We start from the raw sequence: 14,621 nt of genomic DNA, 5'->3' as shown, positions 1-14,621 counted from the left end.
ACTTTGATCGGATCACTCTTCTCACCTTCCGTCCAGCTGATATTCATGTAAATTTCCTGGCCTTGTTCGCCGATCCACATACCCAGCCAGCTTACGCGCTGCTTCGCGGTTAGCTCCGAAAGCAGTCCTTTGTTCGAATTCTTGATACAAATCCGGAGCGTCCCAGTCGATTCTTTGGTGATTAAACAAGAATCGACTGGGACGATTTTATGCTTGGCAGACTTCTGACACCATGTAAAATTATGCACGATACAGCCACAGTGCTCTCAAACATTCGAGTTCACTTTACTTCTCATTTCTGCAGTGCCAACATACATGACAAGGAGGAGCCTATGCAAATCAATCACAGAGTCCAGAGTGTTTCTTAAAGACACAGTGTCAAAATGACAATACATTACAACTATAACCGCAGCAGTTCGCACAGTAATCATACTAAAACATTGTGAATAGCATTAACAGCTCACATTTGGTGTAGACACTGTATAAGTGTAAAAATAGACTTTGCCGATGAAGTAACGGAGCAACTCATTTCAATGAGGAAAAAAAAAGAAAAAAAAAAAAGGGAAAGGACGTGACTTGTGGCCAAGTATGGTGACCCATTTGTGCTCTGCATTTAAACTATCCATCCAACACACAGTAGTGAGCAGTGAACAAACACAGTTGGGGGTTTGGTGTCTTGCTCAAGGGACTCACCTCAGTTGTGGTATTGAGAGTGGAGAGAGCACTGGTTATTCACTCCCCACCTTCAATCCCTGCCAGACCTGGGACTCAAACCTATTTCTGCCTTTTGGTTACAAGCCCGACTCCCTAACCATTAGGCCACAGCTGCCTCCCTGAATGAGCAGGGAGAGCAGCAATAATAACCCCCCCCCCCCAACACAAACGACAGGCATGGCATATCTGAAAGAAGCATGTCCTTCTGGAATAACAGAGACTGGGGCGGCAGCCCCTTAGTGAGAAGGGTAGCAACGAAGGGGTGCTCTGCTTATAAGCAGCTAAGAAGAGCAGCAACCCCCTTACCAAAGGTGTGTAGCAGCGAAGGGGTGCTCTTCTTCATAAACAGCTAAGAAGAGCAGCAAGCCCCTTTAATGTGGTACCTGCCTGGGGCATTTAACATTCTAACTTGTATAAGCTAGAGTGTCTTTTTTTTTAATTGCATGTCATATGGCACAGTTGGTTGCTTGGTTACCGAGCGTGATGAGCTGGAAGTTCTTCGAAAGTCGGAGTTGCAGGGCGCAAAGACTTTGAAAGTTTCACAAGGCTTTAGCTGGTTCCGTAGAGTTCTGGATGGCACAATCGCGTAGTTGGTCAAGCCGGGAGCGCCAGTGAGAGCGCACTCAGGCGAAAGGCGAAATTTGTTAGGAACATTTTGATTTTAACCGGGCCGACGAAGTCCGTCCCCTAAAGTTGTGTTCCAATCATTTGGGTTGCAAGGCGGGGCTCCGCCCTATACAGTTGCCCATTTGTGCATACCTTAGCATAATGTCTTTCTGTCACGTGGAGGCAACTTTCTGCAAGAGTTTGTTAATCTCTTCAGTAAGTGTTGTAATGCAAGCATCATACATAATATCAACTTTTCATTCACGTCAACATCTTGGAAATAAAATGAGCTCTCATTTAACACTAAACATCGGGTATCTTTCATACCATATTAATAACTTTGTCTACCTAACGGGTTATACACACATTGTTAGGTTACAATAAACACACCAAGCCTATAGGAGGTATAAAAACATACTACTAATGCATATTGTTGCTCTAACAGCAATACTCAAATAATTGTCTTTCCGAACCCGTAATGAAAATGTAATTCGTGATGCGCATTCGTATGCGTTCTTCAATGGGGCAGAGGGAGAATGTGCGTGAGGAATGTGAGAGGAGGGGGACACAGGATGTCCAAATGGTCATGAGAGTCACGCTGGATGGATCCTGTGAGCCCTGCAGGCTGGACGTGTCAATGTAAATCTGTCTTTTCGTGTTTACTCGATTACCAATTTATGTATAGCTGGTTACCAGTTACACTGACCATCTGTTTGTGGCTAGTCTCAGAAAAGGGGGAGCCTCTGTAAATCAGTCTTTTCCTGTATTTCTTACATGGGTCTGACTGAGGCTAGTCAAGAAGGTGACGATAAAGCATGTTGTGGCTTCAAGTGGTCCCAGCCGAGAACAAGAGTTCTCTGTCCTCCTGAACTGGTATTGATCTATCACTGGTTCACCCCTGCGGTGAGAAGTCAACGTAGGATAGGACCTGGTCAAGACGCGCTGGCGTCATGTAAACTTCCAATCTGTTTTTATGGTCGTCCCAAATGGCTCACAGAAGACTCTGAGTTGTTCTCTTCTCTGAGGCCTTACAATGTGTTGATCCCTTCCTGTAACTGGAGTAGCCTTCAGTCTACTGGCATGAATCCACTGTGGCTGGAAGTCAGTCAACACCCTGGTCCTTGTGACAGTAATGACCGTCGCAGTTCCAAGATACTTTTACTCCCCTAGCTTTGGAGGCTTCAAACACTTTATCAGCACCTGCTGGCCTTGAGCAAAGGGCTGAGTCAGGTTTTTTTGCAGAAAGAGAGAGAGAGAGAGAGAGAGAGAGAGAGAGAGAGGACATCACCATTTATGCTATTTAATGTCTTAACCAAGGAATCCACATAATCCGTGATGATCACCTCTGTGTCACCTGTGGAAAGATTACCCACACGAACTTTGACCCATGGGGTCAGAAATTGCTTTATTGCTTTATCGGCTTGTGTAGGATTAGCCTGTAAAACTTTAATGTTTAAATCATTATTCAACACAAAAGACATTATAGGCATCTTTGTGCCTGCTTTGTCTACATGTGGACTTAGTATCACTTCTTTAGCCCCCCATTTAGCTACATAATCTACAAGTCTGTTTCCTTTAGCCTCATCGGATTTTCCTGATGCATGCCCACTTACTTTTATCACAGCCAATTTTGATGGTAACTGTGCTGCATGGATCAGTTCAGCCACAACACTGTGATGTGAAATTGGTTTGCCTTCTGAGGTTTTAAAATCTCTTTCTTTCCATAATTTAGCAAAATCATGAACTTTTCCATATGCATAGTTTGAATCTTTTGCCAATTGACAAGCTCTTGTTAGTGCAATTAGTTCTGCCACTTATGTCGATGTGTATGGCAGAGAGTAAGCCTCAATTATACGATCAGAAAGTTCAACGATCGAATAGCCACACCAGTATTCATGAATATCAAAAATAGATCTGGGTGTACAATAACTTCTTCCCAAATACATCCTGTTATTCAAACTAACTATATGTAAAACAGATAAAAATGGGGTATAATGATAAAACCAAAAGGTTTAGATATGACGAGTACAATAGTTAGGAGGGGGAGAGGAAGAGAGATAAAAAGGGGAGAACAGAAGGGAGGAGGGAGAGAAGACACAAACAAAGCAGGTTCTCACAAACAACAAGCAGAGAGCGTGAGATATTCCATCACCTTCTATAGCCATAAACAAATGGATTAGGTTAGGAAACTTTATTAATCCATGTTAAGAGGAAACTCATTTGCCACCACTGTACAGATGTGGCCAATGAAAATGCACATTCAGAGGGAAAGGATCACACATAACCATGCTGTGGCATGCAGGCAGGACCACAGGGAATTGTCTAGCACAGGAAAGACATGGGGCTTCATTTATAAAAAGTTGTGATAAACCGTTTTAAATTTGTTCTAAGATCTTTTCTCAAAAGTGTGTAAGTGAGATGCAGAGAAAATGAACATGTGCACAAAAATATGTGCGCACGCCTCTCTTCATGATGTAACATATATAAATCGCAAATTACCTTAAAAATGTGTGCAGCTGACTGGTGTCAGACCTCCACCTTGTAAACACCCCCCAATTAATATCTGCAACTGCTTCTCACTGACCATTCCCCCATGTAAGAGTGATTTCATGTTTGTTTGTTTAGATTAGTTATGGGTTAGTCTTTCATTAATAAACTATTGTGCAAAAATTACATGAGTTTTGATTCTGATTCCGCCTTGCAAATGAATGTCCCTTTACGATTCCGATTCGAGCTACATGCTCTAATGCAATGGTACTTTAAGAAAGTTATTTTCTGTGGACAAGAAAATATCATTTGATATAGAAATTATACTGAATGTTCGCTGGGCAAACAGATTAGTTGATGGAAAAATGAATTCTGCTACAGTTACTACTGGCAGCTGATATAAATAATTGTAATTAATAAATAATTAATCATAATTAATTGTAATTATTTATATACACATTTCCCTTTGAGCTAAATCACGACAATGGCATTTTAATGCGACAGTGGATAAATGGCGATAGTGTTTGTCAGGTTGTTGCTCCCTTGGGTTACCGTTCCCAAATATTAAATCTTGCTCACGACCATGTCCTTTCTGGCCATTTGGGAATTCAGAAAACCTACGATCGTGTGCTGCGATATTTTTTTTGGCCTGGTCTAAAATCTGACGTTGTTGCTCACTGCTCATGCCATGTTTGTCAGCTGGAAGGTAAGCCAAATCAAAACATTCCTCTTGCTCCTCTGGTCATGAATCCTGTCTGGTCTGCCTGCCACCAGAGGTCGCCTGTACATTTCACTAACATTTCACACCACACAGACTGTTGCATCACACCCCGGACTACGTTTCCCATGACCCACTGCGCTGATTGCTCTAACACCTGCATCCAATCAGACGCTTTATATCAGCCTTGGACTTCCCCTTGTTTCTCTCCAAGTATTGTGGTGTTTTCGATGGTTGTTTCGCGTGTTTTCGCTAGTTCCCTAGTTCCCAGTGTTTAGCTTTCTCGCCTGGCCTTCTCGTTTCGTCTGTCTCACCGCCTGACTTGTGGACCTCTCGCTCGTTTCACGGATTACCCCTTTTCCTTTCCCCCCTGGATTACGTTCGCCGTTCATCGACCCACGCCTGCTGCACGGACTATCCCCATATCTTGCCTTTGCTATACCTGTTTGCTATTGTTCCGACCCTTCCTGTTTTCATTATGTCTCTGTCTCGTCACAATAAAAGCTTGCATTTGGATCCGCTCGCCTCTCGTCTCCCTCTCCACGTTACACCTCTACACCCGATTCCGGTAATAGATGAACCTTTTTGAGCACATCCTCACTGACTGCATGGGGCCACTGCCAAAGTCTAAATCAGGTCATCAGTACATACTCACATTAATGTGTGCCGCCACTCATTTTCCAGAGGCCGTCCCAATGTGTAGTATTAAGGCTAAAGCAGTGGTAAAAGAAATAATTAAATTCTGCTCTACATTTGGTCTTCCAAGAATTATTCAAACTGACCAAGGTTCTAATTTGACCTCTACACTGTTCTCACAGGTTCTTTGCGAACTGGCTGTTAAGCATCAACTTTCCAGTGCCTATCATCTGGAGAGTCAGGGTATGCTTGAAAGATTCCACCAGACTCTTAAGTCCATGTTATGCGCTTTCTGCATGGAAACTGGAAAGGACTGGGATGAAGGTCTACCGTTGTTGATGTTTGCTGTCCGTGAGACAGTGCAGGAATCCTTGGGATTCAGTCCCGCCAAATTAGTTTTCGGGCATACTGTGCGTGGCCCTCTAAAACTGTTAAGAGAACAGTTGTTATTGGAGAAAGAATTGCCTGTGACTGTATGTGATTATGTGGCTCAAATGCGTCAGCGTTTACGTCAGGTATGGGAAATTGCAAAATCAAATTTGACTTCAAAACAAGTTCACATGAAAGAACGTTTTGACAAGAATTGTGTTGCGCGAACGTTTCATCCAGGAGAGTTGGTGTTGGTCCTTTTTTTCACTTCCAGGTTCTGTGCTGCAGGCAAAGTTTTTTGGGCCCTATGTAGTGGAAAAGAAATTGAGTGAGACAAATTATCTGATTCGTACTCCTGAGCGTAGAAAAAAAGTTGTGTTTGTCACGTTAACGTGCTCAAATCGTACTTAAACAGGACGTCTGTTAAACCTGCGGATGTAGCACCTGTAATCACAGTTAATTCTCTGCCCTCTGCTGTCTAATCTGATGAGATTATGTCCACAATTAGACTATTTAACTCTGAAATATTGCAGAATATAGAAGAACATTTGTCTTATCTTCCACAGTCTCAACGCAGAGATGTTGTTTCACTTATTTAGAAGTTCTCTTCTCTCTTTTTTTGTTTCATGACATTGAAATTGTAAAGTCCTCACTAATAAAACAGGATCCTTATCGTGTTAATCCCCAGAAGAGAGAAGAGATGAGGAAAGAGGTAGATTACCTGCTTACGCATGGTCTAGCGGTTCCCAGTTCGAGTTCATGGAGCTCACCATGCCTGCTAATGCCGAAGCCAGATGGATCTTTCAGGTTCTGTACAGATTACAGGAAGGTGAATAGTGTCACTAAGCCTAGGATTGGGTCAATCATGATGGTGACAAAACTAGATCTATTAAAAGGTTACTGGCAGGTGCCACTTACACAGCGTGCCTCAGATATCTCCGCATTTGTGACACCAGATAACTTCCTCCAATATACCGTGATGGCTTTTTCGGATGCAAAATGCTCCTGCAACCTTTCAAAGGTTGATGCAGAAAGAATTATCTGGTGTCACAAACTGCGAAGCATATCTTGACGATGTGGTCATTTATTTTAGTTCATGGTGTGAGCACATGAACTCTCTACGTGAAGTGTTTGCTCATTTGGCAAAGGCGTCATTAACAGTAAATCTAAAAAATGTGAAAAAGCCATGGTCACTTTCCTGGGTAAGCAGGTTGGCCAAGGACAGGTGTGTCAGCTTGATGCCAAAGTTGAGGCAATTGTGAATTTTCCCATCCCCAAGTCAAAAAGAGAGCTGCACCGCTTTCTTGGCATTGTTGAATATTACCAGGGGTTTTGTAAAAATTTCTCTTCAGTTGTGTCCCCTTTGAAAGATTTATTGAGCATGTCCAAAGTGTTTGTCTGGAGTTGTGAATGTGACACTGCCTTTAATGCTGCCAAAGACCTCCTGTGTAGTGCCCCAGTACTCTCTGCCCCTGACTTTTCAAGACCATTCAGACTTGAGGTGGATGCCAGTGCATTAGGAGCAGGTGCTGTCTTGTTGCAAGAGACTGATGACGGAACCGACTACCCTGTGTGTTACTTTTCAAAAAAGTTTTCTAAAACACAGCAACATTACAGCACCATTGAAAAGGAGGCCTTAGCATTACTCCTTGCCCTTCAGCAATTTGAGGTTTATGTCGGTGGTAGTTCCCTACCAATAACTGTTTACACTGACCACAACCCCTTAGTCTTTCTCCTTCGCATGGCCAACTCAAATCAAAGGCTAATGTGTTGGTCTTTAGTGGTCCAGAGTTTTAACATTGACATACGCCACAAGAAGGGTACTGAAAACCTTATAGCTGATGCACTTTCTAGAACTTGAAGAAAAATAAATGTTGTTGATGTTTGTTTTTGTCAAAATGGGATTTTGACTTTTACGTTGGACATATGTGAAGTCTATGCATCTCTCTCTTTCTTGCGCTGTCTTTCTCTCTCTCTCTCCCTCTGTCATTCTCACAGATGGCCCCGCCCTAATTGAACTAAGCGTCAAAAAGAGTCAATGTCGAGCTGGAGGCGTGGAATGTTGATGGTGTTGTTGTGTAAAATCGTGTTTGACTATGAAAAGGACGATAAACTGTATAGTGTCTCTTGTGTAAATATTGTGAACTCTGTTTAATAGTTTTCTTTTCACTTTACCCACCTAGTGTTTTCGTTGTTTTTGTACAGTTCTCCATCCGATTGTTTTTTTCTTTCTTTCTTTTAATGTGGCTGTGTGTTTTGCCCGTTACTGTAAATATTGTAAATAACACTTATTTTCTGTAGGGGTTGGGTGCCTTTTCTTTTGCAATATTCGTTTTCTCCTGTTTTTCGTTCAGTCAGGGAGTTAGTTCAGTCTCTGTATTTTTGTTTGAAATTTTTCTTTTTGTCAGGGTATTAAGATTCATCTGGAAAAAGGTAGTTTCAATTTTTGTTTATTATTTTGGCCTTGGCCCAACCCTGAAGTCTGTTCGCTTCCAATTTTTCTTGTGCGGATTGTCATTGAACTTTACTAGAAAAATAATAAGAATAAGAATACAAACCCGATTCCAATAAAGTTGGGACACTGTACAAATTGTGAATAAAATCCGAATGCAATGGTGTGGAAGTTCCAAATTTCAATATTTTATTCAGTATAGAACATAGATGACGTCAAATGTTTAAACTGAGAAAACGTATCATTTTAAGGGAAAAATAAGTTGATTTTAAATTTCATGGCATCAACACATTTCAAAAAAGTTGGGACAAGGCCATGTTTACCACTGTGAGGCATCCCCTCTTCTTTTTACAACAGTCTGCAAACGTCTGGGGACTGAGGAGACAAGTTGCTCAAGTTTAGGAATAGGAATGTTGTCCCATTCTTGTCTAATACAGGCTTCTAGCTGCTCAAGCTCGTTTCACGGATTACCCCTTTTCCTTTCCCCCTGGATTACGTTCGCCGTTCATCGACCCACGCCTGCTGCACGGACTATCCCCATATCTTGCCTTTGCTATACCTGTTTGCTATTGTTCCGACCCTTCCTGTTTTCATTATGTCTCTGTCTCGTCACAATAAAAGCTTGCATTTGGATCCGCTCGCCTCTCGTCTCCCTCTCCACGTTACACCTCTACACCCGATTCCGGTAATAGATGAACCTTTTTGAGCACATCCTCACTGACTGCATGGGGCCACTGCCAAAGTCTAAATCAGGTCATCAGTACATACTCACATTAATGTGTGCCGCCACTCATTTTCCAGAGGCCGTCCCAATGTGTAGTATTAAGGCTAAAGCAGTGGTAAAAGAAATAATTAAATTCTGCTCTACATTTGGTCTTCCAAGAATTATTCAAACTGACCAAGGTTCTAATTTGACCTCTACACTGTTCTCACAGGTTCTTTGCGAACTGGCTGTTAAGCATCAACTTTCCAGTGCCTATCATCTGGAGAGTCAGGGTATGCTTGAAAGATTCCACCAGACTCTTAAGTCCATGTTATGCGCTTTCTGCATGGAAACTGGAAAGGACTGGGATGAAGGTCTACCGTTGTTGATGTTTGCTGTCCGTGAGACAGTGCAGGAATCCTTGGGATTCAGTCCCGCCAAATTAGTTTTCGGGCATACTGTGCGTGGCCCTCTAAAACTGTTAAGAGAACAGTTGTTATTGGAGAAAGAATTGCCTGTGACTGTATGTGATTATGTGGCTCAAATGCGTCAGCGTTTACGTCAGGTATGGGAAATTGCAAAATCAAATTTGACTTCAAAACAAGTTCACATGAAAGAACGTTTTGACAAGAATTGTGTTGCGCGAACGTTTCATCCAGGAGAGTTGGTGTTGGTCCTTTTTTTCACTTCCAGGTTCTGTGCTGCAGGCAAAGTTTTTTTGGGCCCTATGTAGTGGAAAAGAAATTGAGTGAGACAAATTATCTGATTCGTACTCCTGAGCGTAGAAAAAAAGTTGTGTTTGTCACGTTAACGTGCTCAAATCGTACTTAAACAGGACGTCTGTTAAACCTGCGGATGTAGCACCTGTAATCACAGTTAATTCTCTGCCCTCTGCTGTCTAATCTGATGAGATTATGTCCACAATTAGACTATTTAACTCTGAAATATTGCAGAATATAGAAGAACATTTGTCTTATCTTCCACAGTCTCAACGCAGAGATGTTGTTTCACTTATTTAGAAGTTCTCTTCTCTCTTTTTTTGTTTCATGACATTGAAATTGTAAAGTCCTCACTAATAAAACAGGATCCTTATCGTGTTAATCCCCAGAAGAGAGAAGAGATGAGGAAAGAGGTAGATTACCTGCTTACGCATGGTCTAGCGGTTCCCAGTTCGAGTTCATGGAGCTCACCATGCCTGCTAATGCCGAAGCCAGATGGATCTTTCAGGTTCTGTACAGATTACAGGAAGGTGAATAGTGTCACTAAGCCTAGGATTGGGTCAATCATGATGGTGACAAAACTAGATCTATTAAAAGGTTACTGGCAGGTGCCACTTACACAGCGTGCCTCAGATATCTCCGCATTTGTGACACCAGATAACTTCCTCCAATATACCGTGATGGCTTTTTCGGATGCAAAATGCTCCTGCAACCTTTCAAAGGTTGATGCAGAAAGAATTATCTGGTGTCACAAACTGCGAAGCATATCTTGACGATGTGGTCATTTATTTTAGTTCATGGTGTGAGCACATGAACTCTCTACGTGAAGTGTTTGCTCATTTGGCAAAGGCGTCATTAACAGTAAATCTAAAAAAATGTGAAAAAGCCATGGTCACTTTCCTGGGTAAGCAGGTTGGCCAAGGACAGGTGTGTCAGCTTGATGCCAAAGTTGAGGCAATTGTGAATTTTCCCATCCCCAAGTCAAAAAGAGAGCTGCACCGCTTTCTTGGCATTGTTGAATATTACCAGGGGTTTTGTAAAAATTTCTCTTCAGTTGTGTCCCCTTTGAAAGATTTATTGAGCATGTCCAAAGTGTTTGTCTGGAGTTGTGAATGTGACACTGCCTTTAATGCTGCCAAAGACCTCCTGTGTAGTGCCCCAGTACTCTCTGCCCCTGACTTTTCAAGACCATTCAGACTTGAGGTGGATGCCAGTGCATTAGGAGCAGGTGCTGTCTTGTTGCAAGAGACTGATGACGGAACCGACTACCCTGTGTGTTACTTTTCAAAAAAGTTTTCTAAAACACAGCAACATTACAGCACCATTGAAAAGGAGGCCTTAGCATTACTCCTTGCCCTTCAGCAATTTGAGGTTTATGTCGGTGGTAGTTCCCTACCAATAACTGTTTACACTGACCACAACCCCTTAGTCTTTCTCCTTCGCATGGCCAACTCAAATCAAAGGCTAATGTGTTGGTCTTTAGTGGTCCAGAGTTTTAACATTGACATACGCCACAAGAAGGGTACTGAAAACCTTATAGCTGATGCACTTTCTAGAACTTGAAGAAAAATAAATGTTGTTGATGTTTGTTTTTGTCAAAATGGGATTTTGACTTTTACGTTGGACATATGTGAAGTCTATGCATCTCTCTCTTTCTTGCGCTGTCTTTCTCTCTCTCTCTCCCTCTGTCATTCTCACAGATGGCCCCGCCCTAATTGAACTAAGCGTCAAAAAAGAGTCAATGTCGAGCTGGAGGCGTGGAATGTTGATGGTGTTGTTGTGTAAAATCGTGTTTGACTATGAAAAGGACGATAAACTGTATAGTGTCTCTTGTGTAAATATTGTGAACTCTGTTTAATAGTTTTCTTTTCACTTTACCCACCTAGTGTTTTCGTTGTTTTTTGTACAGTTCTCCATCCGATTGTTTTTTTCTTTCTTTCTTTTAATGTGGCTGTGTGTTTTGCCCGTTACTGTAAATATTGTAAATAACACTTATTTTCTGTAGGGGTTGGGTGCCTTTTCTTTTGCAATATTCGTTTTCTCCTGTTTTTCGTTCAGTCAGGGAGTTAGTTCAGTCTCTGTATTTTTGTTTGAAATTTTTCTTTTTGTCAGGGTATTAAGATTCATCTGGAAAAAGGTAGTTTCAATTTTTGTTTATTATTTTGGCCTTGGCCCAACCCTGAAGTCTGTTCGCTTCCAATTTTTCTTGTGCGGATTGTCATTGAACTTTACTAGAAAAATAATAAGAATAAGAATACAAACCCGATTCCAATAAAGTTGGGACACTGTACAAATTGTGAATAAAATCCGAATGCAATGGTGTGGAAGTTCCAAATTTCAATATTTTATTCAGTATAGAACATAGATGACGTCAAATGTTTAAACTGAGAAAACGTATCATTTTAAGGGAAAAATAAGTTGATTTTAAATTTCATGGCATCAACACATTTCAAAAAAGTTGGGACAAGGCCATGTTTACCACTGTGAGGCATCCCCTCTTCTTTTTACAACAGTCTGCAAACGTCTGGGGACTGAGGAGACAAGTTGCTCAAGTTTAGGAATAGGAATGTTGTCCCATTCTTGTCTAATACAGGCTTCTAGCTGCTCAACTGTCTTAGGTCTTCTTTGTCGCATCTTCCTCTTTATGATGCGCCAAATGTTTTCTATGGGTGAAAGATCTGGACTGCAGGCTGGCCATTTCAGTACCTGGATCCTTCTTCTACGCAGCCATGACGTTGTAATTGATACAGTATGTGGTCTGGCATTGTCATGTTGGAAAATGCAAGGTCTTCCCTGAAAGAGACGACGTCTGGATGGGAGCATATGTTGTTCTAGAACTTGGATATACCTTTCAGCATTGATGGTGCCTTTCCAGATGTGTAAGCTGCCCATGCCACACGCACTCATGCAACCCCATACCATCAGAGATGCAGGCTTCTGAACTGAGCGCTGATAACAACTTGGGTTGTCCTTGTCCTCTTTAGTCCGGATGACATGGCATCCCAGTTTTCCAAAAAGAACTTCAAATTTTGATACGTCTGACCACAGAGAAAATGCCTGCGCTTCTGGATCATGTTTAAATATGGCTTCTTTTTTGACCTATAGACTTTTAGTCGGCAATGGCGAATGGCATGGTGGATTGTGTTCACCGACAATGTTTTCTGGAAGTATTCCTGAGCCCATATTGTGATTTCCATTATAGTAGCATTCCTTTTTGTGATGCAGTGCCGTCTAAGGGCCCGAAGATCACGGGCATCCAGTATGGTTTTCCGGCCTTGACCCTTACGCACAGAGATTGTTCCAGATTCTCTGAATCTGTGGATGATATTATGCACTGTAGATGGTAATAACTTCAAACTCTTTGCAATTTTTCGCTGAGAAACTCCTTTCTGATATTGCTCCACTATTTTTTGGCGCAGCATTGGGGAAATTGGTGATCCTCTGCCCATCTTGACCTCTAAGAGACACTGTCACTCTGAGAGGCTCTTTTTATACCCAATCATGTTGCCAATTGACCTAATAAGTGGAAAATTGGTCCTCCAGCTGTTCCTTATATGTACATTTGACTTTTTCAGCCTCTTATTGCTACCTGTCCCAACTTTTTTGGAATGCGTAGCTGTCTTGAAATCCAAAATGAGCCAATATTTGGCCTGAAATTTCAAAATGTCTCACTTTCAGCATTTGATATGTTATCTATATTCTATTGTAAATAAAATATAAGTTTATGAGATTTGTAAATTATTGCATTCCTTTTTTTATTCACAATTTGTACAGTGTCCCAACTTTTTTGGAATCGGGTTTGTACAAATAAAAGAACGAAAGATCGCAAGATCGCAAGAGTCCAGTGTTAAGATTTTTATTTTATGTTTCTCCTAGACCCTAGACCTGGGACGTAACAGAAGCAACACTTTCTGGTTAACACCAAAGACCCTTAACCTATGAAGAAAATACAATCGCTGTTGGACCCTAATACACACATATATATATATATATATATATAGTTATATAATGTACAAATATAATGCACCTGCAATAGCAAAAAACTCAACTTGGGGTCTTAAGTGGCTTGGATACTTGGATAAACCCCAAATCGGCAGGTAAACTGTGTGAATGGCACGACAGACAAAACTTTTCACTACGTTTTCTGCATTTCCAACAGTGTAGATGTGCCACTCGCAAAGAATCGCAAGGCAATGCACACAGTCTGTGCCAGGGGTACCCAAACTTGGTCCTGGAGGGCCGGGCTGCAGAGTTTAGATCCAACTTGCCTCAACACACCTGCCGCAAAGTTTCTATTATGCCTAGTAAGAGCTTGTTTACTTGGTTCAGGTGTGTCTAATTGGGGTTGGAGCTAAACTCTGCAGAACACCGGCCCTCCAGGACAGAGTTTGGACACCCCTTGTCTGTGCTGTTGTCCTTTTAATGTGAGTTTCCAACAAATTAATAAGATAAATTACATCCTCACAAGAAAAACTGTATATCTCCAAAAGAATACTGTCATGCTGTGCTAAAAGATCCTGCCTATGTCGTAACACACGATTAATTCTAAATGTTCTATGAATTATCCTTGCACCTTCCACTACAGCAGGGGTTCTCAACTCTGGCCTGCGAGATCCATTTTCCTGCATAGTTCAGCTCCAACCCTAATCAAACAGACCTGAACAAGTTAATCAAAGTCTTTAGGATTACTAGAAAATTACAGACAGGTTGGTTTGATCAAGGTTGAAGCTAAACTCTGCAAGAAAATGGATCTGGCGGACCAGAGTTGAGAACCCCTGCTGTAGTGGAAGGTGTGAGGATGATTCGTAGAGCTTTTAGAATTAATCACGTTACGAGATAGGCAGGATCCTTTAGCACAGTGTGACAGTATTCTTTTGGAGATATACCGTTTTTCTACAGATTATTCTCGCAAAAACGGGCAAGACATGGTTGCAAGCAGACTTCCTGTATCATCTCCATTTTATAAAGGTGCAATCTAATCTTGTTCACATAAAATAAACTGTTCCCGAACAGGTTTAAGCTTATGGACCAGTTGCTATGACAGCAAGTCCAGGATGAGTTTCAAAGAACCAAATAATCCAAGATCAAGCAAAATCGTCAACAATCAAATCCAGCTAACTCAGTTAGCAACGTACAAAGAACAGGTCCCTGACATGAAATTTGATCGTAGCCACCGCTCATGTCTATATTGACAAAGGGCAAGTAGAAATAGCCGTA

The sequence above is a fragment of the Labeo rohita genome, unplaced genomic scaffold (genome assembly GCF_022985175.1).
Source record: "Labeo rohita strain BAU-BD-2019 unplaced genomic scaffold, IGBB_LRoh.1.0 scaffold_545, whole genome shotgun sequence".
In the NCBI taxonomy this organism is placed as follows: Eukaryota; Metazoa; Chordata; class Actinopteri; order Cypriniformes; family Cyprinidae; genus Labeo; species Labeo rohita.
This window is presented reverse-complemented; position numbering follows the sequence as displayed.